This window comes from Eurosta solidaginis, chromosome 4 (assembly GCF_040869045.1).
Source record: "Eurosta solidaginis isolate ZX-2024a chromosome 4, ASM4086904v1, whole genome shotgun sequence".
NCBI lineage: Eukaryota > Metazoa > Arthropoda > Insecta > Diptera > Tephritidae > Eurosta > Eurosta solidaginis.
In genome coordinates, this window is record NC_090322.1 from 87,368,926 (window position 1) to 87,396,035 (window position 27,110).

A 27,110-nucleotide genomic window follows, 5' to 3' on the forward strand; every position below is an offset into this window, starting at 1 on the left:
CTTTAACTTTAACTTTAATTTTAACTTTAACTTTAACTTTAACTTTAACTTTAACTTTAACTTTTACTTTTACTTTAACTTTAACTTTAACTTCAACTTTAACTTAAACTTTAACTTTAACTTTGACTTTAAATTTGACTTTAAATTTAACTTTCATTTTAACTTTAACTTTAACTTTAACTTTAACTTTAACTTTTACTTTAACTTTAACTTTGACTTTAACTTTCACCTTAACTTTAACATTCACTTTAACATTCACTTTAACTTCAACCTTAACTTTGACTTTAACTTTAACTTTAACTTTAAATTTAACTTTAACTTTAACTTTTACTTTTATTTTAACTTTAACTTTAACTTTAATTTTAAATTTAAATTTAATTTTAACTTTAACTTTAACTTTAACATTCACTTTAACTTTAACTTTTACCTTAACTTTGACTTTAACTTTAACTTTAATTTAACTTTAATTTAACATTTAATTTTAAATTTAACTTTAACTTTAACTATACCTTTAACTTTAACTTTAAATTTAAATTTAACTTTAACTTTAATTTTAACTTTAACTTTAATTTTAAATTTAACTTTAACTTTAATTTTAAATTTAACTTTAACTCTAACTTTAACTTTAACTTTAATTTTAACTTTAACTTTAACTTTAACTTTAACTTTTACTTTAACTTTAACTTTAACTTTAACTTTAACTTTAATTTTGACTTTAAATTTAACTTTCATTTTAACTTTAACTTTATTTTTAACTTTAACTTTAACTTTTACTTTAACTTTAACTTTGACTTTAACTTTAACCTTAACTTTAACATTCACTTTAACTTCAACCTTAACTTTGACTTTAACTTTAACTTTAACACTTTAACACTTTAACTTTAACTTTGACTTTAACCTTAACTTTAACTTTAACTTTAACGTTAACTTTAACTTTAACTTTAACTTTAACTTTTACTTTTACTTTTACTTTTACTATAATTTTAACTTTAAGTTTAACTTTAACATTAACTTTGACTTTAACTTTCAGTTTAAATTTAGCTTTAAATTTCACTTTAACTTTAACTTTAACTTTAAATTTAACCTTAACCTTAACTTTAACTTTAACTTTAACTTTAACTTTAACTTTAACTTTGACTTTAAATTTAACTTTCATTTTAACTTTAACTTTATTTTTAACTTTAACTTTAACTTTAACTTTAACTTTAAATTTAACTTTAATTTAACTTTAACTTTAACTTTAACTTTAACTTCAACTTTAACTTTAACTTTAACTTAAACTTTAACTTTAAATTTAACCTTAATTTAACTTTAACATTAACTTTAACTTTAATTTTAAATTTAAATTTAACTCAACTTTAACTTAACTTTAACTTTAACTTTAACATTAACTTTAACTTTAACTTTTACTTTAACTTTAACTTAAACTTTAACTTTAAATTTACTTTTATTTTAACTTTAACTTTAACTTTAACTTTAATTTTAAATTTAAATTTAACTTTAACTTTAACTTTAACTTTAACTTTAACATTAACTTTAACTTTAACTTTTACTTTTACTTTTACTTTAACTTTAACTTTAACTTTAAATTTAACTTTAACTTTAACTTTAACTTTAACTTTAACTTCAACTTCAACTTTAACTTTAAATTTAACTTTAATTTACTTTCATTTTAACTTTAACTTTATTTTTAACTTTAACTTTAACTTTTACTTTAACTTTAACTTTGACTTTAACTTTAACCTTAACTTTAACTTTAACATTCACTTTAACTTTAACTTTTACTTTAACTTTAACTTTAACTTTAAATTTAACTTTAACTTTAACTTTAACTTCAACTTTAACTTTAAATTTAACTTTAATTTAACTTTCATTTTAACTTTAACTTTATTTTTAACTTTAACTTTAACTTTAACTTAAACTTTAACTTTAAATTTAACTTTAATTTAACTTTAACTTTATTAACTTTAACTTTAATTTTAAATTTAAATTTAACTCAACTTTGAACTTAACTTTAACTTTAACATTAACTTTAACTTTTACTTTAACTTTAACTTAAACTTTAACTTTAAATTTACTTTTATTTTAACTTTAACTTTAACTTTAACTTTAACTTTAACTTTAATTTTAAATTTAAATTTAACTTTAACTTTAACTTTAACTTTAACTTTAACTTTAACATTAACTTTAACTTTAACTTTTACTTTAACTTTAACTTTAACTTTAAATTTAACTTTAACTTTAACTTTAACTTTAACTTTAACTTCAACTTTAACTTTAAATTTAACTTTAATTTAACTTTCATTTTAACTTTAACTTTATTTTTAACTTTAACTTTAACTTTAACTTAAACTTTAACTTTAAATTTAACTTTAACTTTAACATTAACTTTAATTTTAAATTTAAATTTAACTCAACTTTAACTTAACTTTAACTTTAACTTTAACTTTAACATTAACTTTAACTTTAACTTTTACTTTAACTTTAACTTAAACTTTAACTTTAAATTTACTTTTATTTTAACTTTAACTTTAACTTTAACTTTAATTTTAAATTTAAATTTAACTTTAACTTTAACTTTAACTTTAACTTTAACTTTAACATTAACTTTAACTTTAACTTTTACTTTAACTTTAACTTTAACTTTAAATTTAACTTTAACTTTAACTTTAACTTTAACTTTAACTTTAAATTTAACTTGAACTTTAACCTTAACATTAACTTTAACTTTAACTTTAAATTTAACTTTAACTTTGATTTTAATTTTAAATTTAAATTTAACTTTAACTTTAATTTTAATTTTAACTTTAACTTTAACTATAACTTTAACTTTAACTTTACTTTAACTTTAACTTTAACTTTAACTTTAACTTTAACTTTTCCTTAAACTTTTACTTTAACTTTAACTTTAATTTTAACTTTAACCTTAACCTTAACTTTCACTTTAACTTTAACTTTAACTTTATTTTTGGCTTTAAATTTAACTTTAACTTTCACTTTAACTTTAATATTCACTTTAACTTTAACTTTAAATTTAACTTTAATTTAACTTTAACTTTTACTTTTATTTTAACTTTAACTTTGACTTTAACTTTAACCTTAACTTTAACTTTAATTTTAAATTTAAATTTAACTTTAACTTTAACTTTAACTTTAACTTTTACTTTAACTTTAACCTTAACTTTGACTTTAACTTTAACCTTAACTTTAACTTTAACTTTAATTTTAAATTTAAATTTAACTTTAACTTTGACTTTAACTTTAACTTTAACTTTAACTTTAATTTAACTTTAACTTTAACTTTAACCTTAACTTTAACTTTAACTTTAACTTTAATTTTAACTTTAACTTTAACTTTAATTTTAAATTTAAATTTAACTTTAACTTTGACTTTAACTTTAACTTTAACTTTGACTTTAACTTTAACTTTAACTTCAACTTTAACTTTAACTTTAACTTTAACTATAACTATAACTTTAACTTTAACTTTAACTTTGACTTTAATTTTAAATTTAAATTTAACTTTAACTTTAATTTTAACCTTAACTTTAACTTTAACTTTAAATTTAACTTTAGCTTTAACTTTAACTCTAACTTTAACTTTAACTTTCACTTTAAATTTAACTTTAACTTTAACTTTAACTTTAACTTTCACTTTAACTTTAACTTTAATTTTAACTGTAACTTTTACTTTAACTTCAACTTTAACTTTAACTTTAAATTTAACTTTAACTTTAACCTTAACTTTAACTTTAACTTTAACTTTAACTTTAAATTTAACTTTAACTTTGAATTTAATTTTAACTGTAACTTTTACTTTAACTTCAACTTTAACTTTAACTTTAACTTTAACTTTAACTTTAACTTTAACTTTAACTTTAACTTTAACTTTAACTTTAACTTTAACTTCAACTTCAACTTTAACTTTAACTTTAACTTAAACTTTAACTTTAACTTTGACTTTAAATTTAACTTTCATTTTAACTTTAACTTTATTTTTAACTTTAACTTTAACTTTAACTTTTACTTTAACTTTAACTTTGACTTTAACTTTAACCTTAACTTTAACTTTAACATTCACTTTAACTTCAACCTTAACTTTGACTTTAACTTTAACTTTAACTTTAAATTTAACTTTAATTTAACTTTAACTTTAACTTTTACTTTTATTTTAACTTTAACTTTAACTTTAATTTTAAATTTAAATTTAACTTTAACTTTAACTTTAACTTTAACTTTAACTTTAACTTTAACTTTAACTTTAACTTTAACTTTAACTTTAACTTTAACTTTAACTTTAACTTTAACTTTAACTTTAACTTTAACTTTAACTTTAACTTTAACTTTAACTTTAACTTTAACTTTAACTTTAACTTTAACTTTAACTTCAACTTTAACTTTAACTTTAAATTTAACTTGAACTTTAACCTTAACATTAACTTTAACTTTAAATTTAACTTTAACTTTGACTTTAATTTTAAATTTAAATTTAACTTTAGCTTTAACTTTAATTTTAATTTTAACTTTAACTTTAACTTTAACTTTAACTTTAACTATAACTTTAACTTTAACTTTAAATTTAAATTTAACTTTAACTTTAATTTTAACTTTAACTTTAACTTTGACTTTAAATTTAACTTTCATTTTAACTTTAACTTTATTTTTAACTTTAACTTTAACTTTAACTTTAACTTTTACTTTAACTTTAACTTTGACTTTAACTTTAACCTTAACTTTAACTTTAACATTCACTTTAACTTCAACCTTAACTTTGACTTTAACTTTAACTTTAACTTTAAATTTAACTTTAATTTAACTTTAACTTTAACTTTAACTTTAACTTTAACTTTAACTTTAACTTTAACTTTAACTTTAACTTTAACTTTAACATTAACTTTAACTTTAACTTTTACTTTAACTTTAACTTTAACTTTAACTTTAACTTTAACTTTAACTTTAACTTTAACTTTAACTTTAACTTTAACTTTAACTTTAACTTTAACTTTAACTTTAACTTTAACTTTAACTTTAACTTTAACTTTAACTTTAACTTTAACTTCAACTTTAACTTTAACTTTAAATTTAACTTGAACTTTAACCTTAACATTAACTTTAACTTTAAATTTAACTTTAACTTTGACTTTAATTTTAAATTTAAATTTAACTTTAGCTTTAACTTTAATTTTAATTTTAACTTTAACTTTAACTTTAACTTTAACTATAACTTTAACTTTAACTTTAAATTTAAATTTAACTTTAACTTTAATTTTAACTTTAACTTTAACTTTAAATTTAACTTTAACTTTAATTTTAAATTTAACTTTAACTTTAACTTTAATTTTAACTTTAACTTTAACTTTAACTTTAACTTTTACTTTAACTTTAACTTTAACTTTAACTTTAACTTTGACTTTAACTTTAACCTTAACTTTAACTTTAACTTTAACATTCACTTTAACTTTAACCTTAACTTTGACTTTAACTTTAACTTTAACTTTAAATTTAACTTTAATTTAACTTTAACTTTAACTTTTACTTTTATTTTAACTTTAACTTTAACTTTAAATTTAACTTTGACTTTAACTTTAACCTTAACTTTAACTTTAACTTTAACTTTAACTTTAACTTTAACTTTAATTTTAAATTTAAATTTAACTTTAACTTTAACCTGTACTTTAACTTTAACTTTAATTTTAACTTTAACTTCAACTTTAATTTTAACTTTAACTTTGACTTTGACTTTAACTTTAACTTCAAATTTAACTTTAACTTTAACTTTAACTTTAACTTTAACTTTAACTTTAACCTTAACCTTAACTTTAACTTTAACTTTAACTTTAACACTTTAACACTTTAACTTTAACTTTAACTTTAACTTTGATTTTAACCTTAACTTTAACTTTAACCTTTATTTTAACTTTAACTTTAACACTTTAACTTTAACTTTAACTTTGACTTTAACCTTAACCTTAACTTTAACCTTAACTTTAACTTTAACTTTAGCTTTAACGTTAACTTTAACTTTATCTTTAACTTTAACCTCTACTTTAACTTTAACATTGACTTTTACTTTAACTTTAACTTTAACTTTAACTTTAACTTTAACCTTAACTTTAACTTTCACTTTAATTTTAACTTTAACTTTGACTTTAACTTTAACCTTAACTTTAACTTTCACTTTCACTTTAACTTTAACTTTAACTTTAACTTTAACTTCAAATTTAACTTTAACTTTAAATTTAACTTTAACTTTAACCTTAACTTTAATTTTAACTTTAACTTTAACTTTAACTTTTAATTTAACTTTATCTTTAATTTTAACTTTAACTTTAACTTTGACTTTAACTTTAACTTTAACTTTAACACTTTAACACTTTAACTTTAACTTTAACCTTAACTTTAACTTTAACCTTAACTTTAACTTTAAATTTAACTTTAACTTTAACCTTAACTTTAACTTTAACTTTAACTTTTTAACTTTAACTTTAACTTTAACTTTTACTTTAACTTCAACTTCAACTTCAACTTTAACTTTAGCTTTAACTTTAACTTTAACTTTAACTTTAATTTTAACTTTAATTTTAACTTTAACTTTAACTTTAATTTTAACTTTAACTTTTACTTTAACTTTAACTTTAACTTTAACTTTAACTTTACCTTTAACTTTAACTTTAACTTTAACTTTAACTTTCACTTTAACTTTAACTTTAACTTCAACTTCAACTTTAACTTTAACTTCAACTTTAACTTTAACTTTAACTTTAACATTCACTTTAACTTTAACTTTTACTTAACTTTGACTTTAACTTTAACTTTAATTTAACTTTAATTTAACTTTAATTTAACTTTAACTTTAACCTTAACTTTAACTTTAACTTTAATTTTAACTTTAACTTTAACTTTAATTTTAAATTTAACTTTAACTTTAACTTTAACTTTAACATTCACTTTAACTTTAAGTTTTACCTTAATTTTGACTTTAACTTTAACCTTAACTTTAATTTTAAATTTAAATTTAACTTTAAATTTAACTTTAAAGTTAACATTCACTTTAACTTTAACTTTTACCTTAACTTTGACTTTAACTTTAACTTTAATTTAACTTTAATTTAACATTTAATTTTAAATTTAACTTTAACTTTAACTATACCTTTAACTTTAACTTTAAATTTAAATTTAACTTTAACTTTAATTTTAACTTTAACTTTAATTTTAAATTTAACTTTAACTTTAACTTTAATTTTAAATTTAACTTTAACTTTAACTTTAATTTTAACTTTAACTTTAACTTTAACTTTTACTTTAACTTTAACTTTAACTTTAACTTCAACTTTAACTTAAACTTTTACTTTAACTTTAACTTTAACTTTAACTTCAACTTTAACTTAAACTTTAACTTTAACTTTGACTTTAACTTTAACTTTTACTTTAACTTTAACTTTGACTTTAACTTTCACCTTAACTTTAACATTCACTTTAACATTCACTTTAACTTCAACCTTAACTTTGACTTTAACTTTAATTTTAACTTTAACTTTAACTTTAAATTTAACTTTAATTTAACTTTAACTTTAACTTTTATTTTAACTTTAACTTTAACTTTAATTTTAAATTTAAATTTAACTTTAACTTTAACTTTAACATTCACTTTAACTTTAACTTTTACCTTAACTTTGACTTTAACTTTAACTTTAATTTAACTTTAATTTAACATTTAATTTTAAATTTAACTTTAACTTTAACTATACCTTTAACTTTAACTTTAAATTTAAATTTAACTTTAACTTTAACTTTAATTTTAACTTTAACTTTAATTTTAAATTTAACTTTAACTTTAATTTTAAATTTAACTTTAACTTTAACTTTAATTTTAACTTTAATTTTAACTTTAACTTTTACTTTAACTTTAACTTTAACTTTAACTTTAACTTTAATTTTGACTTTAAATTTAACTTTCATTTTAACTTTAACTTTATTTTTAACTTTAACTTTAACTTTAACTTTTACTTTAACTTTAACTTTGACTTCAACTTTAACCTTAACTTTAACTTTAACATTCACTTTAACTTCAACCTTAACTTTGACTTTAACTTTAACTTTAACACTTCAACACTTTAACTTTAACTTTGACTTTAACCTTAACTTTAACTTTAACCTTAACTTTAACTTTAACTTTAACTTTAACTTTAACTTTAACTTTAACGTTAACTTTAACTTTAACTTTAACTTTTACTTTTACTTTTACTTTTACTTTTACTTTAATTTTAACTTTAAGTTGAACTTTAACATTAACTTTGACTTTAACTTTCAGTTTAAATTTAGCTTTAAATTTCACTTTAACTTTAACTTTAACTTTAACCTTAACCTTAACTTTAACTTTAACTTTAACTTTAACTTTAACCTTAACTTTAACTTTAACTTTAACTTTTTAACTTTAACTTTAACTTTAACTTTTACTTTAACTTCAACTTCAACTTCAACTTTAACTTTAGCTTTAACTTTAACTTTAACTTTAACTTTAATTTTAACTTTAATTTTAACTTTAACTTTAACTTTAATTTAACTTTAACTTTAACCTTAACTTTAACTTTAACTTTAACTTTTTAACTTTAACTTTAACTTTAACTTTTACTTTAACTTCAACTTCAACTTCAACTTTAACTTTAGCTTTAACTTTAACTTTAACTTTAACTTTAATTTTAACTTTAATTTTAACTTTAACTTTAACTTTAACTTTAATTTAACTTTAACTTTAACTTTAACTTTAACACTTTAACACTTTAACTTTAACTTTAACCTTAACTTTAACTTTAACCTTAACTTTAACTTTAAATTTAACTTTAACTTTAACCTTAACTTTAACTTTAACTTTAACTTTTTAACTTTAACTTTAACTTTAACTTTTACTTTAACTTCAACTTCAACTTCAACTTTAACTTTAGCTTTAACTTTAACTTTAACTTTAACTTTAATTTTAACTTTAATTTTAACTTTAACTTTAACTTTAACTTTAATTTAACTTTAACTTTAACCTTAACTTTAACTTTAACTTTAACTTTAACTTTAATTTTAACTTTAACTTTAACTTTAATTTTAAATTTAAATTTAACTTTAACTTTGACTTTAACTTTAACTTCAACTTTGACTTTAACTTTAACTTTAACTTCAACTTTAACTTTAACTTTAACTTTAACTATAACTATAACTTTAACTTTAACTTTAACTTTGACTTTAATTTTAAATTTAAATTTAACTTTAACTTTAATTTTAACCTTTAACTTTAGATTCCGAACGGGCCACGCAGAACAAAAGCATGGGACGCATCCAAGGTCGACTCTGCCACGTTCTCCGCATCAGTACTGGGGGATGCCCGACGGATAATCAACAACTCCAGTCCGACGGAAGAGACGGTTGAAAAGACAATGAGCTGTCTTCGCCACGCTTGCAACCTCTCTATGCCACGGAGGGGAGTGTGGAGGGGTAAAAAGCAGGTATACTGGTGGAATAGCGAAATCGCGGAGCTGCGGAAAATATGCCACAGGATACGAAGGATAGCAACTCGCGCGCGCGGCAGGCCTGAGGCTCTAGAAAAGTCGGAAGCGTACAAAGGAGCGAAGAAAGCTCTTAGTGCTGCCATTAAGCAAAGCAAGCTTAAGTGCTGGAAAGCGCTTTGCGAGGAAGTGGATCGAGACCCATGGGGGCAGGGATATAAGATAGTAATGAAAAAGTTCCGTCCGCCAAACCAGCTGATGGACGAGAACCAAATAAGGAACATTGTGGATGGCCTGTTTCCCACCCAACTGCCTAGGGAGGGCGGGTACGTTACCCATGAAGATCGCAACGTGGAACCATTCCAAGAAGAAGAGCTTAAAACTGCCGTGCGAACTATGAAACCTAGGAAAGCATCTGGGCCCGACGGAATACCCGCGGAGGCAATTAGACTAGCTGCAAACGACTGCCCAGAACTTATGTTGCACATGTACAACAAATGTCTCGAAGAAAGAATTTTCCCCACCATATGGAAGACAGCACGACTGGTTCTCATTCCAAAAGGGAAAGGAGATCCCAACTCTCCATCATCCTACCGTCCCCTATGTATGTTGGACACAGCAGGGAAATTGATGGAGAGTCTCCTGAAGCAACGCCTCACCAGAGCGTTACAGGACGCCGGAGGACTGTCGCCCAGACAGCATGGTTTTCGGAGAGGGCACTCTACAATGGATGCCATAGCAGAAGTTATAGACGCAGTCAAGAAAGCCGAGACAGCGTGCCACAGAGCAAGACCTATAGTGTTGCTGGTCACGCTGGACGTCAAAAACGCTTTTAACTCAGCTAGGTGGGAGGACATGCTTGAGGCACTAGAAAGCACTTTCAAAGTACCGCAATATTTGTTAGAAATTTTAAGGGACTACCTAAGAGAGAGGTATCTAATATATGAAAGTGCTCACGGTCAAAAAAAGGTAAAAATAACAGGTGGAGCAGCCCAGGGTTCGGTACTAGGTCCCGATCTCTGGAATATAACTTACGACAGTCTTCTTCGGTTAGACATGCCAGAAAGCACCTTCCTCGTTGCATTTGCAGACGACGTGGCAGCTGTGATAACAGCACCAAGCTGCGAGCTGGCACAGCTAAAATTAAACCAGGTCATGCGTAATGTAAATAGGTGGATGGCTGAGCACGGTCTCCAGTTAGCAACAGCCAAAACGGAGATCGTCATCCTCACAAAGAGACGTATTCCCACTACCAGGAACATGATGGTTGGGGACCAGCCAATAGAAACACTCGCTTCAGCGAAATATCTGGGAGTGAGGTTAGACAGCAAACTCAACTTCTCGGATCACATACGAGGGACCTGCGAAAGAGCTGCGCGCATAATAGCGCAGTTGAGTAGATTAATGGCAAACACAGGTGGCCCAAAACCATGCACAAGGAAGTTGCTTGCATCAGCCTCGGATTCTATACTCTTATATGGTGCAGAAATCTGGGCGGACGCAATGAAATACCGGAAGAACCGAGTCGCCCTCACCTCGGTCCAACGCAGAGGGGCGCTGCGAATATCTTCGGCTTACCGCACGGTCTCAGCTGAAGCTGTCCTGATCGTTGCGGGAACCATACCGATATATCTTCTCGTTGAGGAAAGAAAAACAATATATGACAACGGATCGCAAGCAAGTAGAGCTGCTGTTGCCATGCAGGCGCGAGAAGAATCGATCCGACGTTGGCAAGATCAGTGGAGCAACAGCATCGTAGGAAAGTGGACTAGGGAACTAATCCCTGAACTTGATCCATGGTTGAAGCGACCGCACGGAGAGGTAGACTTTTACCTGACCCAGTTTCTAACGGGACATGGTTACTTCCGCAAATACCTACACAGAATGGGTAAGGTTGATAGCCCGAGCTGTCTGTACTGTGGGGAAATAGACGATGTACGCCACACCTTCTTCGAATGCAGGCACTTCTCCCATCAGCGAAGGAGGGTAGAAGAGGTACTTGGCGACCTATCCCCGGGCAGTGTCATTAATAACATGACCTGTCGAAGAGACAGATGGGATACGGTCAGCACATATGTGAGGCATATACTTACCATTAAACGAGAAGACGGATGCCTAGCCCATTAGCGTGAGAGTAGCCATAGAGCTCACGTAGCGCGCACCCGTACCCGAAGTAATGCTAAACGCGGTCCCAGGTACGGGGATTTGCGCGGGCCGTGGGAGGTTAGGTTTTAGTGGGTAGGCCTTCATGGCAGAAGGGAGTCCTACACTCGGAGAGTCTCGCAGTGAGGCTTAAATATCCCGGTCAGTGCATAAAGCATTTCCTCCTTCCACGAAACACAAAAAAAAAAAAAAAAAAAAAAAAAAAAAAACTTTAACTTTAACTTTAAATTTAACTTTAACTTTAACTTTAACTTTAACTCTAACTTTAACTTTAACTTTCACTTTAAATTTAACTTTAACTTTAACTTTCACTTTAACTTTAACTTTAATTTTAACTGTAACTTTTACTTTAACTTCAACTTTAACTTTAACTTTAAATTTAACTTTAACTTTAACCTTAACTTTAACTTTAACTTTAACTTTAAATTTAACTTTAACTTTGAATTTAATTTTAACTGTAACTTTTACTTTAACTTCAACTTTAACTTTAACTTTAACTTTAACTTTAACTTTAACTTTAACTTTAACTTTAACTTTAACTTTAACTTTAACTTTAACTTCAACTTCAAATTTAACTTTAACTTTAACTTAAACTTTAACTTTAACTTTAACTTTGACTTTAAATTTAACTTTCATTTTAACTTTAACTTTATTTTTAACTTTAACTTTAACTTTAACTTTAACTTTTACTTTAACTTTAACTTTGACTTTAACTTTAACCTTAACTTTAACTTTAACATTCACTTTAACTTCAACCTTAACTTTGACTTTAACTTTAACTTTAACTTTAAATTTAACTTTAATTTAACTTTAACTTTAACTTTTACTTTTATTTTAACTTTAACTTTAACTTTAAATTTAATTTTAAATTTAAATTTAACTTTAACTTTAACTTTAACTTTAACTTTAACTTTAACTTTAACTTTAACTTTAACTTTAACTTTAACTTTAACTTTAACTTTAACTTTAACTTTAACTTTAACTTTAACTTTAACTTTAACTTTAACTTTAACTTTAACTTTAACTTTAACTTTAACTTTAACTTTAACTTTAACTTTAACTTTAACATTAACTTTAACTTTAACTTTTACTTTAACTTTAACTTTAACTTTAAATTTAACTTTAACTTTAACTTTAACTTTAACTTTAACTTTAACTTTAACTTTAACTTTAACTTTAACTTTAACTTTAACTTTAACTTTAACTTTAACTTTAACTTTAACTTTAACTTTAACTTTAACTTCAACTTTAACTTTAACTTTAAATTTAACTTGAACTTTAACCTTAACATTAACTTTAACTTTAAATTTAACTTTAACTTTGACTTTAATTTTAAATTTAAATTTAACTTTAGCTTTAACTTTAATTTTAATTTTAACTTTAACTTTAACTTTAACTTTAACTATAACTTTAACTTTAACTTTAAATTTAAATTTAACTTTAACTTTAATTTTAACTTTAACTTTAACTTTAAATTTAACTTTAACTTTAATTTTAAATTTAACTTTAACTTTAACTTTAATTTTAACTTTAACTTTAACTTTAACTTTAACTTTTACTTTAACTTTAACTTTAACTTTAACTTTGACTTTAACTTTAACCTTAACTTTCACTTTAACTTTAACATTCACTTTAACTTTAACCTTAACTTTGACTTTAACTTTAACTTTAACTTTAAATTTAACTTTAATTTAACTTTAACTTTAACTTTTACTTTTATTTTAACTTTAACTTTAACTTTAAATTTAACTTTGACTTTAACTTTAACCTTAACTTTAACTTTAACTTTAACTTTAACTTTAACTTTAACTTTAATTTTAAATTTAAATTTAACTTTAACTTTAACATTAACTTTAACTTTAACTTTAACTTTAACGTTAACTTTAACTTTAACTTTAACCTCTACTTTAACTTTAACTTTAACTTTAATTTTAACTTTAACTTCAACTTTAATTTTAACTTTAACTTTGACTTTGACTTTAACTTTAACTTCAAATTTAACTTTAACTTTAACTTTAACTTTAACTTTAACTTTAACTTTAACCTTTATAGTGTTAACTACTTTGTACTCTTTACTTTAATTTTTAAAATAATTTTAATTGAGTTTTCGTGTTAACTTAAAATTTTGAATAACTTCAAAAAAAGAAAATTCTAATTAGTTGGAAAATATCTAAACTCAAAAATAAACAAAAATAAATTTTTTATTGCAAACCAAAATAAAAGAGTTTTTTAAAATATCAACTTGAATGTTGATATATTGGCGATCCTACCAACGATCCTGCGCAAATATTTTATTTCATTAATGACTGTAATGATTACGAAAATTTCCATTCGCTAATTTTTAATTAAAATGCATTTATTATCTAAATCTATATCTGTCCGTGCTTGTATATATAATACCTCGTGCTTGTGATAAATGATTTTTGAACAAAAAATTTCGCAATTTTAAAGTAACTACTCCGTCATATTTACAACGATTTAAATAGTTGTGCGAAACAGACTAAACGAACAGCCATCAGTTTGTTTACTTAAAATCCAATTTGGAAATACATTCGCCATCAACAAAAAATTATGAATTTAGTGATTATAATACGAAGCTATAATTAACTTTAAAAATATTTCGTTTTGAAAGTGCTTAAAACATTTACTATTGTGAAAATAAGTGAAAGTCCATAGACATTCGTAGATGGACTGTGTGGAAACACCCGAAAACGGAAATCAAATTTTAGCAGATTTGATGAACAAAATAGTTTAACCAATTGTTAAAACTTTTAAAGAAACAATAAAAAAATTAAAAAGTTAAATCATAGTACCATAATTGTAAATCGCACATCGATTTTAAAAAAATGAAACTTAAATATACTTCAATTAATAAACAATATTTTGTGCAAATTGCATATAACAGTCGCTGTAAATTCTATATACGAAACAAAAACAAAAAATAAGTGCGGACAATCAAATAAAACATAAAGTACTTATAGCAGAAATTTACTAGTAGACATGCTATAAATTTTATGCAACATAAATAAAAATAAAATTTTTCTACGAATCGTTAATTAATAAAGAACTCTAAAAAACAATATACTACGCTTAAAACAATAGTTAAGTTTTCCACTTCACTACAACAAGAGCTATTACAACAATTTTACGCAAAATACAAACAAGAACGGATTTAAAGTATAAGACATCACGATGAAAATGATGAGATTCATAAAGAAAACAACAAAGCCATTGCATAAACAGCAACAACAATGAATTTAATTGTTATCACGCGCAAAAAACGTCATTTATTCCCTCAAAATCTCTACAATCATCAATCAAATACTTATTAATTTGAATATTTTTTTACTAATTTAATTTTATGTAAGTATAATTTTTATTTTAATATCATATTACAAATTTTCTTGGAGGGGGAGTAAATATAGTGTTAACTACTTTGTACTCTTTACTTTAATTTTTAAAATAATTTTAATTGAGTTTTCGTGTTAACTTAAAATTTTGAATAACTTCAAAAAAAGAAAATTCTAATTAGTTGGAAAATATCTAAACTCAAAAATAAACAAAAATAAATTTTTTATTGCAAACCAAAATAAAAGAGTTTTTTAAAATATCAACTTGAATGTTGATATAACCTTAACCTTAACTTTAACTTTAACTTTAACTTTAACACTTTAACTTTAACTTTAACTTTGATTTTAACCTTAACTTTAACTTTAACCTTTATTTTAACTTTAACTTTAACACTTTAACACTTTAACACTTTAACTTTAACTTTGACTTTAACCTTAACCTTAACTTTAACCTTAACTTTAACTTTAACTTTAGCTTTAACATTAACTTTAACTTTAACTTTAACCTCTACTTTAACTTTAACATTAACTTTTACTTTAACTTTAACTTTAACTTTAACTTTAACTTTAACTTTAACTTTAACTTTAACCTTAACTTTAACTTTCACTTTAATTTTAACTTTAACTTTGACTTTAACTTTAACCTTAACTTTAACTTTCACTTTCACTTTAACTTTAACTTTAACTTTAACTTCAAATTTAACTTTAACTTTAAATTTAACTTTAACTTTAACCTTAACTTTAATTTTAACTTTAACTTTAACTTTAACTTTTAATTTAACTTTAACTTTAATTTTAACTTTAACTTTAACTTTGACTTTAACTTTAACTTTAACACTTTAACACTTTAACTTTAACTTTAACCTTAACTTTAACTTTAACCTTAACTTTAACTTTAAATTTAACTTTAACTTTAACCTTAACTTTAACTTTAACTTTTTAACTTTAACTTTAACTTTTACTTTAACTTCAACTTCAACTTCAACTTTAACTTTAGCTTTAACTTTAACTTTAACTTTAACTTTAATTTTAACTTTAATTTTAACTTTAACTTTAACTTTAATTTTAACTTTAACTTTTACTTTAACTTTAACTTTAACTTTAACTTTAACTTTAACTTTAACTTTAACTTTAACTTTACCTTTAACTTTAACTTTAACTTTCACTTTAACTTTAACTTTAACTTCAACTTCAACTTTAACTTTAACTTCAACTTTAACTTTAACTTTAACTTTAACATTCACTTTAACTTTAACTTTTACTTAACTTTGACTTTAACTTTAACTTTAATTTAACTTTAATTTAACTTTAATTTAACTTTAACTTTAACCTTAACTTTAACTTTAACTTTAATTTTAACTTTAACTTTAACTTTAATTTTAAATTTAACTTTAACTTTAACTTTAACATTCACTTTAACTTTAAGTTTTACCTTAATTTTGACTTTAACTTTAACCTTAACTTTAATTTTAAATTTAAATTTAACTTTAAAGTTAACATTCACTTTAACTTTAACTTTTACCTTAACTTTGACTTTAACTTTAAATTTAATTTAACTTTAATTTAACATTTAATTTTAAATTTAACTTTAACTTTAACTATACCTTTAACTTTAACTTTAAATTTAAATTTAACTTTAACTTTAATTTTAACTTTAACTTTAATTTTAAATTTAACTTTAACTTTAACTTTAATTTTAAATTTAACTTTAACTTTAACTTTAATTTTAACTTTAACTTTAACTTTAACTTTTACTTTAACTTTAACTTTAACTTTAACTTCAACTTTAATTTAAACTTTTACTTTAACTTTAACTTTAACTTTAACTTTAACTTCAACTTTAACTTAAACTTTAACTTTAACTTTGACTTTAACTTTAACTTTTACTTTAACTTTAACTTTGACTTTAACTTTCACCTTAACTTTAACATTCACTTTAACATTCACTTTAACTTCAACCTTAACTTTGACTTTAACTTTAATTTTAACTTTAACTTTAACTTTAAATTTAACTTTAATTTAACTTTAACTTTAACTTTTACTTTTATTTTAACTTTAACTTTAACTTTAATTTTAAATTTAAATTTAACTTTAACTTTAACTTTAACATTCACTTTAACTTTAACTTTTACCTTAACTTTGACTTTAACTTTAACTTTAATTTAACTTTAATTTAACATTTAATTTTAAATTTAACTTTAACTTTAACTATACCTTTAACTTTAACTTTAAATTTAAATTTAACTTTAACTTTAACTTTAATTTTAACTTTAACTTTAATTTTAAATTTAACTTTAACTTTAATTTTAAATTTAACTTTAACTTTAACTTTAATTTTAACTTTAATTTTAACTTTAACTTTTACTTTAACTTTAACTTTAACTTTAACTTTAACTTTAACTTTAATTTTGACTTTAAATTTAACTTTCATTTTAACTTTAACTTTATTTTTAACTTTAACTTTACCTTTAACTTTTACTTTAACTTTAACTTTGACTTTAACTTTAACCTTAACTTTAACTTTAACATTCACTTTAACTTCAACCTTAACTTTGACTTTAACTTTAACTTTAACACTTCAACACTTTAACTTTAACTTTGACTTTAACCTTAACTTTAACTTTAACCTTAACTTTAACTTTAACTTTAACTTTAACTTTAACTTTAACGTTAACTTTAACTTTAACTTTAACTTTTACTTTTACTTTTACTTTTACTTTAATTTTAACTTTAAGTTTAACTTTAACATTAACTTTGACTTTAACTTTCAGTTTAAATTTAGCTTTAAATTTCACTTTAACTTTAACTTTAACTTTAACTTTAACTTTAAATTTAACCTTAACCTTAACTTTAACTTTAACTTTAACTTTAACTTTGACTTTAAATTTAACTTTCATTTTAACTTTAACTTTATTTTTAACTTTAACTTTAACTTTAACTTTAAATTTAACTTTAATTTAACTTTAACTTTAACTTCAACTTTAACTTTAACTTTAACTTTAACTTAAACTTTAACTTTAAATTTAACTTTAATTTAACTTTAACTTTAACATTAACTTTAACTTTAATTTTAAATTTAAATTTAACTCAACTTTAACTTAACTTTAACTTTAACTTTAACATTAACTTTAACTTTAACTTTAACTTTTACTTTAACTTTAACTTAAACTTTAACTTTAAATTTACTTTTATTTTAACTTTAACCTTAACTTTAACTTTAACTTTAACTTTAACTTTAACTTTAATTTTAAATTTAAATTTAACTTTAACTTTAACTTTAACTTTAACTTTAACATTAACTTTAACTTTAACTTTTACTTTAACTTTAACTTTAACTTTAAATTTAACTTTAACTTTAACTTTAACTTTAACTTCAACTTTAACTTTAAATTTAACTTTAATTTAACTTTCATTTTAACTTTAACTTTATTTTTAACTTTAACTTTTACTTTTACTTTAACTTTAACTTTGACTTTAACTTTAACCTTAACTTTAACTTTAACATTCACTTTAACTTCAACCTTAACTTTGACTTTAAATTTAACTTTAACTTTAACTTTAACTTTAAATTTAACTTTAATTTAACTTTAACTTTAACTTTTACTTTTATTTTAACTTTAACTTTAACTTTAACTTTAACTTTAACTTTAATTTTAAATTTAAATTTTAACTTTAACTTTAACATTAACTTTAACTTTAACTTTAACTTTAACTTTAACTTTAACTTTAACTTTAACTTTAACTTTAACATTAACTTTAACTTTAACTTTTACTTTAACTTTAACTTTAAATTTAACTTTAACTTTAACTTTAACTTTAACTTTAACTTCAACTTTAACTTTAACTTTAAATTTAACTTGAACTTTAACCTTAACATTAACTTTAACTTTAAATTTAACTTTAACTTTGACTTTAATTTTAACTTTAACTTTAATTTCAAATTTAACTTTAACTTTAACTTTAACTTTAATTTTAACTTTAACTTTAACTTTAACTTTAACTTTAACTTTTACTTTTACTTTAACTTTAACTTTAACTTTAACTTTAACTTTAACTTTAACTTTAACTTTAACCTTAACTTTAACTTTAACTTTAACTTTAACATTCACTTTAACTTTAACCTTAACTTTGACTTTAACTTTAACTTTAACTTTAAATTTAACTTTAATTTAACTTTAACTTTAACTTTTACTTTTATTTTAACTTTAATTTTAACTTTAAATTTAACTTTGACTTTAACTTTAACCTTAACTTTAACTTTAACTTTAATTTTAAATTTAAATTTAACTTTAACTTTAACATTAACTTTAACTTTAACTTTAACTTTAACTCTAACTTTAACTTTAACTTTAACTTTAACTTTAACTTTAACGTTAACTTTAACTTTAACTTTAACCTCTACTTTAACTTTAACTTTAACTTTAATTTTAACTTTAACTTCAACTTTAATTTTAACTTTAACTTTAACTTTGACTTTGACTTTAACTTTAACTTTAACTTCAAATTTAACTTTAACTTTAACTTTAACTTTAACTTTAACTTTAACCTTAACTTTAACTTTAACTTTAACTTTAACTTTAACTTTAATTTTAACTTTAACTTTAACACTTTAACACTTTAACTTTAACTTTAACTTTAACTTTAACCTTTACTTTAACTTTAACTTTAACACTTTAACACTTTAACACTTTAACACTTTAACTTTAACTTTGACTTTAACCTTAACCTTACTTTAACTTTAGCTTTAACGTTAACTTTAACTTTAACTTTAACTTTAACCTCTACTTTAACTTTAACCTTAACTTTTACTTTAACTTTAACTTTAACTTTAACTTTAACTTTAACTTTAACTTTAACTTTAACTTTAACTTTAACTTTAACTTTAACTTTAACTTTAACTTTAACTTTAACTTTAACTTTAACTTTAACTTTAACTTTAACTTTAACTTTAACTTTAACTTTAACTTTAACTTTAACTTTAACTTGAACTTTAACTTTAACTTTACCTTTAACTTTAACTTTAACCTTAACTTTAACTTTCACTTTAATTTTAACTTTAACTTTGACTTTAACTTTAACCTTAACTTTAACTTTCACTTTAATTTTAACTTTAACTTTAAATTTAACTTTAACTTTTACTTTAACTTTAATTTTAACTTTAACTTTAACTTTAACTTTAACTTTAACTTTGACTTTAACTTTAACTTTAACACTTTAACACTTTAACTTTAACTTTAACCTTAACTTTAACTTTAACCTTAACTTTAACTTTAACTTTAACGTTAACTTTAACTTTAACTTTAACTTTAACTTTAACTTTAAATTTAACTTTAACTTTAACTTTAACTTCAACTTTAACTTTAACTTTAAATTTAACTTTAACTTTAACCTTAACTTTAACTTTAACTTTAACTTTTTAACTTTAACTTTAACTTTAAATTTAACTTTAACTTTAACTTTAACTTTTACTTTAACTTCAACTTCAACTTTAACTTTAGCTTTAGCTTTAACTTTAACTTTAACTTTAACTTTAACTTTAACTTTAACTTTAACTTTAACTTTAACTTTTACTTTAACTTTAACTTTAACTTTACCTTTAACTTTAACTTTAACTTTCACTTTAACTTTAACTTAACTTCAACTTCAACTTTAACTTTAACTTCAACTTTAACTTTAACTTTAACATTCACTTTAACTTTAACTTTTACTTAACTTTAATTTTAACTTTAACTTTAATTTTAAATTTAACTTTAACTTTAACTTTAATTTTAACATTCACTTTAACTTTAAGTTTTACCTTAATTTTGACTTTAACTTTAACCTTAACTTTAACTTTAACTTTAATTTTAAATTTAAATTTAACTTTAACTTTAACTTTAACTTTAACTTTTACTTTAACTTTAACATTCACTTTAACTTTAACTTTTACCTTAACTTTGACTTTAACTTTAACTTTAATTTAACTTTAATTTAACATTTAATTTAAAATTTAACTTTAACTTTAACTATACCTTTAACTTTAACTTTAAATTTAAATTTAACTTTAACTTTAACTTTAATTTTAACTTTAATTTTAAATTTAACTTTAACTTTAATTTTAAATTTAACTTTAACTTTAACTTTAACTTTAACTTTAATTTTAACTTTAACTTTAACTTTAACTTTAACTTTTACTTTAACTTTAACTTTAACTTTAACTTTGACTTTAACTTTAACCTTAACTTTAACTTTAACTTTAACTTTAACTTTAACATTCACTTTAACTTTAACCTTAACTTTGACTTTAACTTTAACTTTAACTTTAAATTTAACTTTAATTTAACTTTATCTTTAACTTTTACTTTTATTTTAACTTTAACTTTAACTTTAAATTTAACTTTGACTTTACCTTTAACCTTAACTTTAACTTTAACTTTAACTTTAATTTTAAATTTAAATTTAACTTTAACTTTAACTTTAACTTTAACTTTAACTTTAACTTTAACTTTAACTTTAACTTTAACTTTAACTTTAACTTTAACTTTAACTTTAACTTTAACTTTAACTTTAACTTTAACTTTAACTTTAACTTTAACTTTAACTTTAACTTTAACTTTAACTTTAACTTTAACTTTAACTTTAACTTTAACTTTAACTTTAACGTTAACTTTAACTTTAACTTTAACCTCTACCCTAACTTTAACTTTAACTTTAATTTTAACTTTAACTTCAACTTTAATTTTAACTTTAACTTTAACTTTGACTTTAACTTTAACTTTAACTTCAAATTTAACTTTAACTTTAACTTTAACTTTAACTTTAACTTTAACTTTAACTTTAACCTTAACTTTAACTTTAACTTTAACTTTAACTTTAACTTTAACTTTAACTTTAACTTTAACTTTAACACTTTAACCTTTACTTTAACTTTAACTTTGACTTTAACCTTAACTTTAACTTTAACCTTTACTTTAACTTTAACTTTAACACTTTAACACTTTAACTTTAACTTTGACTTTAACCTTAACCTTAACTTTAACCTTAACTTTAACTTTAACTTTAACTTTAGCTTTAACGTTAACTTTAACTTTAACTTTAACCTCTACTTTAACTTTAACCTTAACTTTTACTTTAACTTTAACTTTAACTTTAACTTTAACTTTAACCTTAACTTTAACTTTCATTTTAATTTTAACTTTAACTTTGACTTTAACTTTAACCTTAACTTTAACTTTAACTTCAACTTTAACTTTAACTTTAACTTTAACTTTAACATTCACTTTAACTTTTACTTTTACTTAACTTTGACTTTAACTTGAACTTTAACTTTAATTTAACTTTAATTTAACTTTAACTTTAACCTTAACTTTAACTTTAACTTTAATTTTAACTTTAACTTTAATTTTAATTTTAAATTTAACTTTAACTTTAACTTTAACTTTAACATTCACTTTAACTTTAAGTTTTACCTTAATTTTGACTTTAACTTTAACCTTAACTTTAACTTTAACTTTAATTTTAAATTTAAATTTAACTTTAACTTTAACTTTAACTTTAACATTCACTTTAACTTTAACTTTTACCTTAACTTTGACTTTAACTTTAACTTTAATTTAACTTTAATTTAACATTAACTTTAACCTTAACTTTAACTTTAATTTTAAATTTAAATTTAACTTTAACTTTAATTTTAAATTTAAATTTAATTTTAACTTTAACTTTAATTTTAACTTTAATTTTAACTTTAACTTTGACTTTAACTTTAACTTTAACTTCAACTTTAACTTTAACCTTAACTTTAACTTTAACTTTAACTTTAACTTTAACTTTAGCTTTAACTTTGACTTTAACTTTAACTTTAACTTTAACTTTAACTTTAACTTTAACTTTAACTTTAACTTTAACTTTAACTTTAACTTTAACTTTAACTTTAACTTTAACTTTAACTTTAACTTTAACTTTAACTTTAACTTTAACTTTAACTTTAACTTTAACTTTAACTTTAACTTTAACTTTAACTTTAACTTTAACTTTAACTTTAACGTTAACTTTAACTTTAACTTTAACCTCTACCCTAACTTTAACTTTAACTTTAATTTTAACTTTAACTTCAACTTTAATTTTAACTTTAACTTTAACTTTGACTTTAACTTTAACTTTAACTTCAAATTTAACTTTAACTTTAACTTTAACTTTAACTTTAACTTTAACTTTAACCTTAACTTTAACTTTAACTTTAACTTTAACTTTAACTTTAACACTTTAACCTTTACTTTAACTTTAACTTTGACTTTAACCTTAACTTTAACTTTAACCTTTACTTTAACTTTAACTTTAACACTTTAACACTTTAACTTTAACTTTGACTTTAACCTTAACCTTAACTTTAACCTTAACTTTAACTTTAACTTTAACTTTAACTTTAGCTTTAACGTTAACTTTAACTTTAACTTTAACCTCTACTTTAACTTTAACCTTAACTTTTACTTTAACTTTAACTTTAACTTTAACTTTATCTTTAACTTTAACCTTAACTTTAACTTTCACTTTAATTTTAACTTTAACTTTGACTTTAACTTTAACCTTAACTTTAACTTTAACTTCAACTTTAACTTTAACTTTAACTTTAACATTCACTTTAACTTTTACTTTTACTTAACTTTGACTTTAACTTGAACTTTAACTTTAATTTAACTTTAATTTAACTTTAACTTTAACCTTAACTTTAACTTTAACTTTAATTTTAACTTTAACTTTAACTTTAATTTTAAATTTAACTTTAACTTTAACTTTAACTTTAACTTTAACATTCACTTTAACTTTAAGTTTTACCTTAATTTTGACTTTAACTTTAACCTTAACTTTAACTTTAATTTTAAATTTAAATTTAACTTTAACTTTAACTTTAACTTTAACTTTAACATTCACTTTAACTTTAACTTTTACCTTAACTTTGACTTTAACTTTAACTTTAATTTAACTTTAATTTAACATTAACTTTAACCTTAACTTTAACTTTAATTTTAAATTTAAATTTAACTTTAACTTTAATTTTAAATTTAAATTTAATTTTAACTTTAACTTTAATTTTAACTTTAATTTTAACTTTAACTTTGACTTTAACTTTAACTTTAACTTCAACTTTAACTTTAACCTTAACTTTAACTTTAACTTTACTTTTAACTTTAACTTTAACTTTAACTTTAACTTTAACTTTAGCTTTAACTTTAACTTTGACTTTAACTTTAACTTTAACTTTAACTTTAACTTTAACTTTAACTTTAACTTTAACTTTAACTTTAACTTTAACTTTAACTTTAACTTTAACTTTAACTTTAACTTTAACTTTAACTTTAACTTTAACTTTAACTTTAACTTTAACTTTAACTTTAACTTTAACTTTAACTTTAACTTTAACTTTAACTTTAACTTTATCTTTAACTTTAACTTTAACTTCAACTTTAACTTTAACTTTAACTTTAACTTTAACTTACTTTAACTTTAACTTTAACTTTAACTTTAACTTTAACTTCAACTTTAATTTTAACTTTAACTTTAACTTTGACTTTAACTTTAACTTTAACTTCAAATTTAACTTTAACTTTAACTTTAACTTTAACTTTAACTTTAACCTTAACTTTAACTTTAACTTTAACTTTAACTTTAACTTTAACTTTAACTTTAACTTTAACTTTAACTTTAACACTTTAACCTTTACTTTAACTTTAACTTTGACTTTAACCTTAACTTTAACTTTAACCTTTACTTTAACTTTAACTTTAACACTTTAACACTTTAACTTTAACTTTGACTTTAACCTTAACCTTAACTTTAACCTTAACTTTAACTTTAACTTTAACTTTAACTTTAGCTTTAACGTTAACTTTAACTTTAACTTTAACCTCTACTTTAACTTTAACCTTAACTTTTACTTTAACTTTAACTTTAACTTTAACTTTAACTTTAACTTTAACTTTAACTTTAACTTTAACCTTAACTTTAACTTTCACTTTAATTTTAACTTTAACTTTGACTTTAACTTTAACCTTAACTTTAACTTTAACTTCAACTTTAACTTTAACTTTAACTTTAACTTTAACTTTAACTTTAACTTTAACTTTAACTTTAACTTTAACCTCTACCCTAACTTTAACTTTAACTTTAATTTTAACTTTAACTTCAACTTTAATTTTAACTTTAACTTTAACTTTGACTTTAACTTTAACTTTAACTTCAAATTTAACTTTAACTTTAACTTTAACTTTAACTTTAACTTTAACCTTAACTTTAACTTTAACTTTAACTTTAACTTTAACTTTAACTTTAACTTTAACACTTTAACCTTTACTTTAACTTTAACTTTGACTTTAACCTTAACTTTAACTTTAACCTTTACTTTAACTTTAACTTTAACACTTTAACACTTTAACTTTAACTTTGACTTTAACCTTAACCTTAACTTTAACCTTAACTTTAACTTTAACTTTAACTTTAACTTTAGCTTTAACGTTAACTTTAACTTTAACTTTAACCTCTACTTTAACTTTAACCTTAACTTTTACTTTAACTTTAACTTTAACTTTAACTTTAACTTTAACCTTAACTTTAACTTTCACTTTAATTTTAACTTTAACTTTGACTTTAACTTTAACCTTAACTTTAACTTTAACTTCAACTTTAACTTTAACTTTAACTTTAACTTTAACATTCACTTTAACTTTTACTTTTACTTAACTTTGACTTTAACTTGAACTTTAACTTTAATTTAACTTTAATTTAACTTTAACTTTAACCTTAACTTTAACTTTAACTTTAATTTTAACTTTAACTTTAACTTTAATTTTAAATTTAACTTTAACTTTAACTTTAACTTTAACACTTTAACTTTAACTTTAACTTTGATTTTAACCTTAACTTTAACTTTAACCTTTATTTTAACTTTAACTTTAACACTTTAACACTTTAACACTTTAACTTTAACTTTGACTTTAACCTTAACCTTAACTTTAACCTTAACTTTAACTTTAACTTTAGCTTTAACATTAACTTTAACTTTAACTTTAACTTTAACCTCTACTTTAACTTTAACATTAACTTTTACTTTAACTTTAACTTTAACTTTAACTTTAACTTTAACTTTAACCTTAACTTTAACTTTCACTTTAATTTTAACTTTAACTTTGACTTTAACTTTAACCTTAACTTTAACTTTCACTTTCACTTTAACTTTAACTTTAACTTCAAATTTAACTTTAACTTTAAATTTAACTTTAACTTTAACCTTAACTTTAATTTTAACTTTAACTTTAACTTTAACTTTTAATTTAACTTTAACTTTAATTTTAACTTTAACTTTAACTTTGACTTTAACTTTAACTTTAACACTTTAACACTTTAACTTTAACTTTAACCTTAACTTTAACTTTAACCTTAACTTTAACTTTAAATTTAACTTTAACTTTAACCTTAACTTTAACTTTAACTTTTTAACTTTAACTTTAACTTTTACTTTAACTTCAACTTCAACTTCAACTTCAACTTTAACTTTAGCTTTAACTTTAACTTTAACTTTAACTTTAATTTTAACTTTAATTTTAACTTTAACTTTAACTTTAATTTTAACTTTAACTTTTACTTTAACTTTAACTTTAACTTTAACTTTAACTTTAACTTTAACTTTAACTTTAACTTTAACTTTAACTTTACCTTTAACTTTAACTTTAACTTTAACTTTCACTTTAACTTTAACTTTAACTTCAACTTCAACTTCAACTTTAACTTTAACTTCAACTTTAACTTTAACTTTAACTTTAACATTCACTTTAACTTTAACTTTTACTTAACTTTGACTTTAACTTTAACTTTAATTTAACTTTAATTTAACTTTAATTTAACTTTAACTTTAACCTTAACTTTAACTTTAACTTTAATTTTAACTTTAACTTTAACTTTAATTTTAAATTTAACTTTAACTTTAACTTTAACATTCACTTTAACTTTAAGTTTTACCTTAATTTTGACTTTAACTTTAACCTTAACTTTAATTTTAAATTTAAATTTAACTTTAAATTTAACTTTAAAGTTAACATTCACTTTAACTTTAACTTTTACCTTAACTTTGACTTTA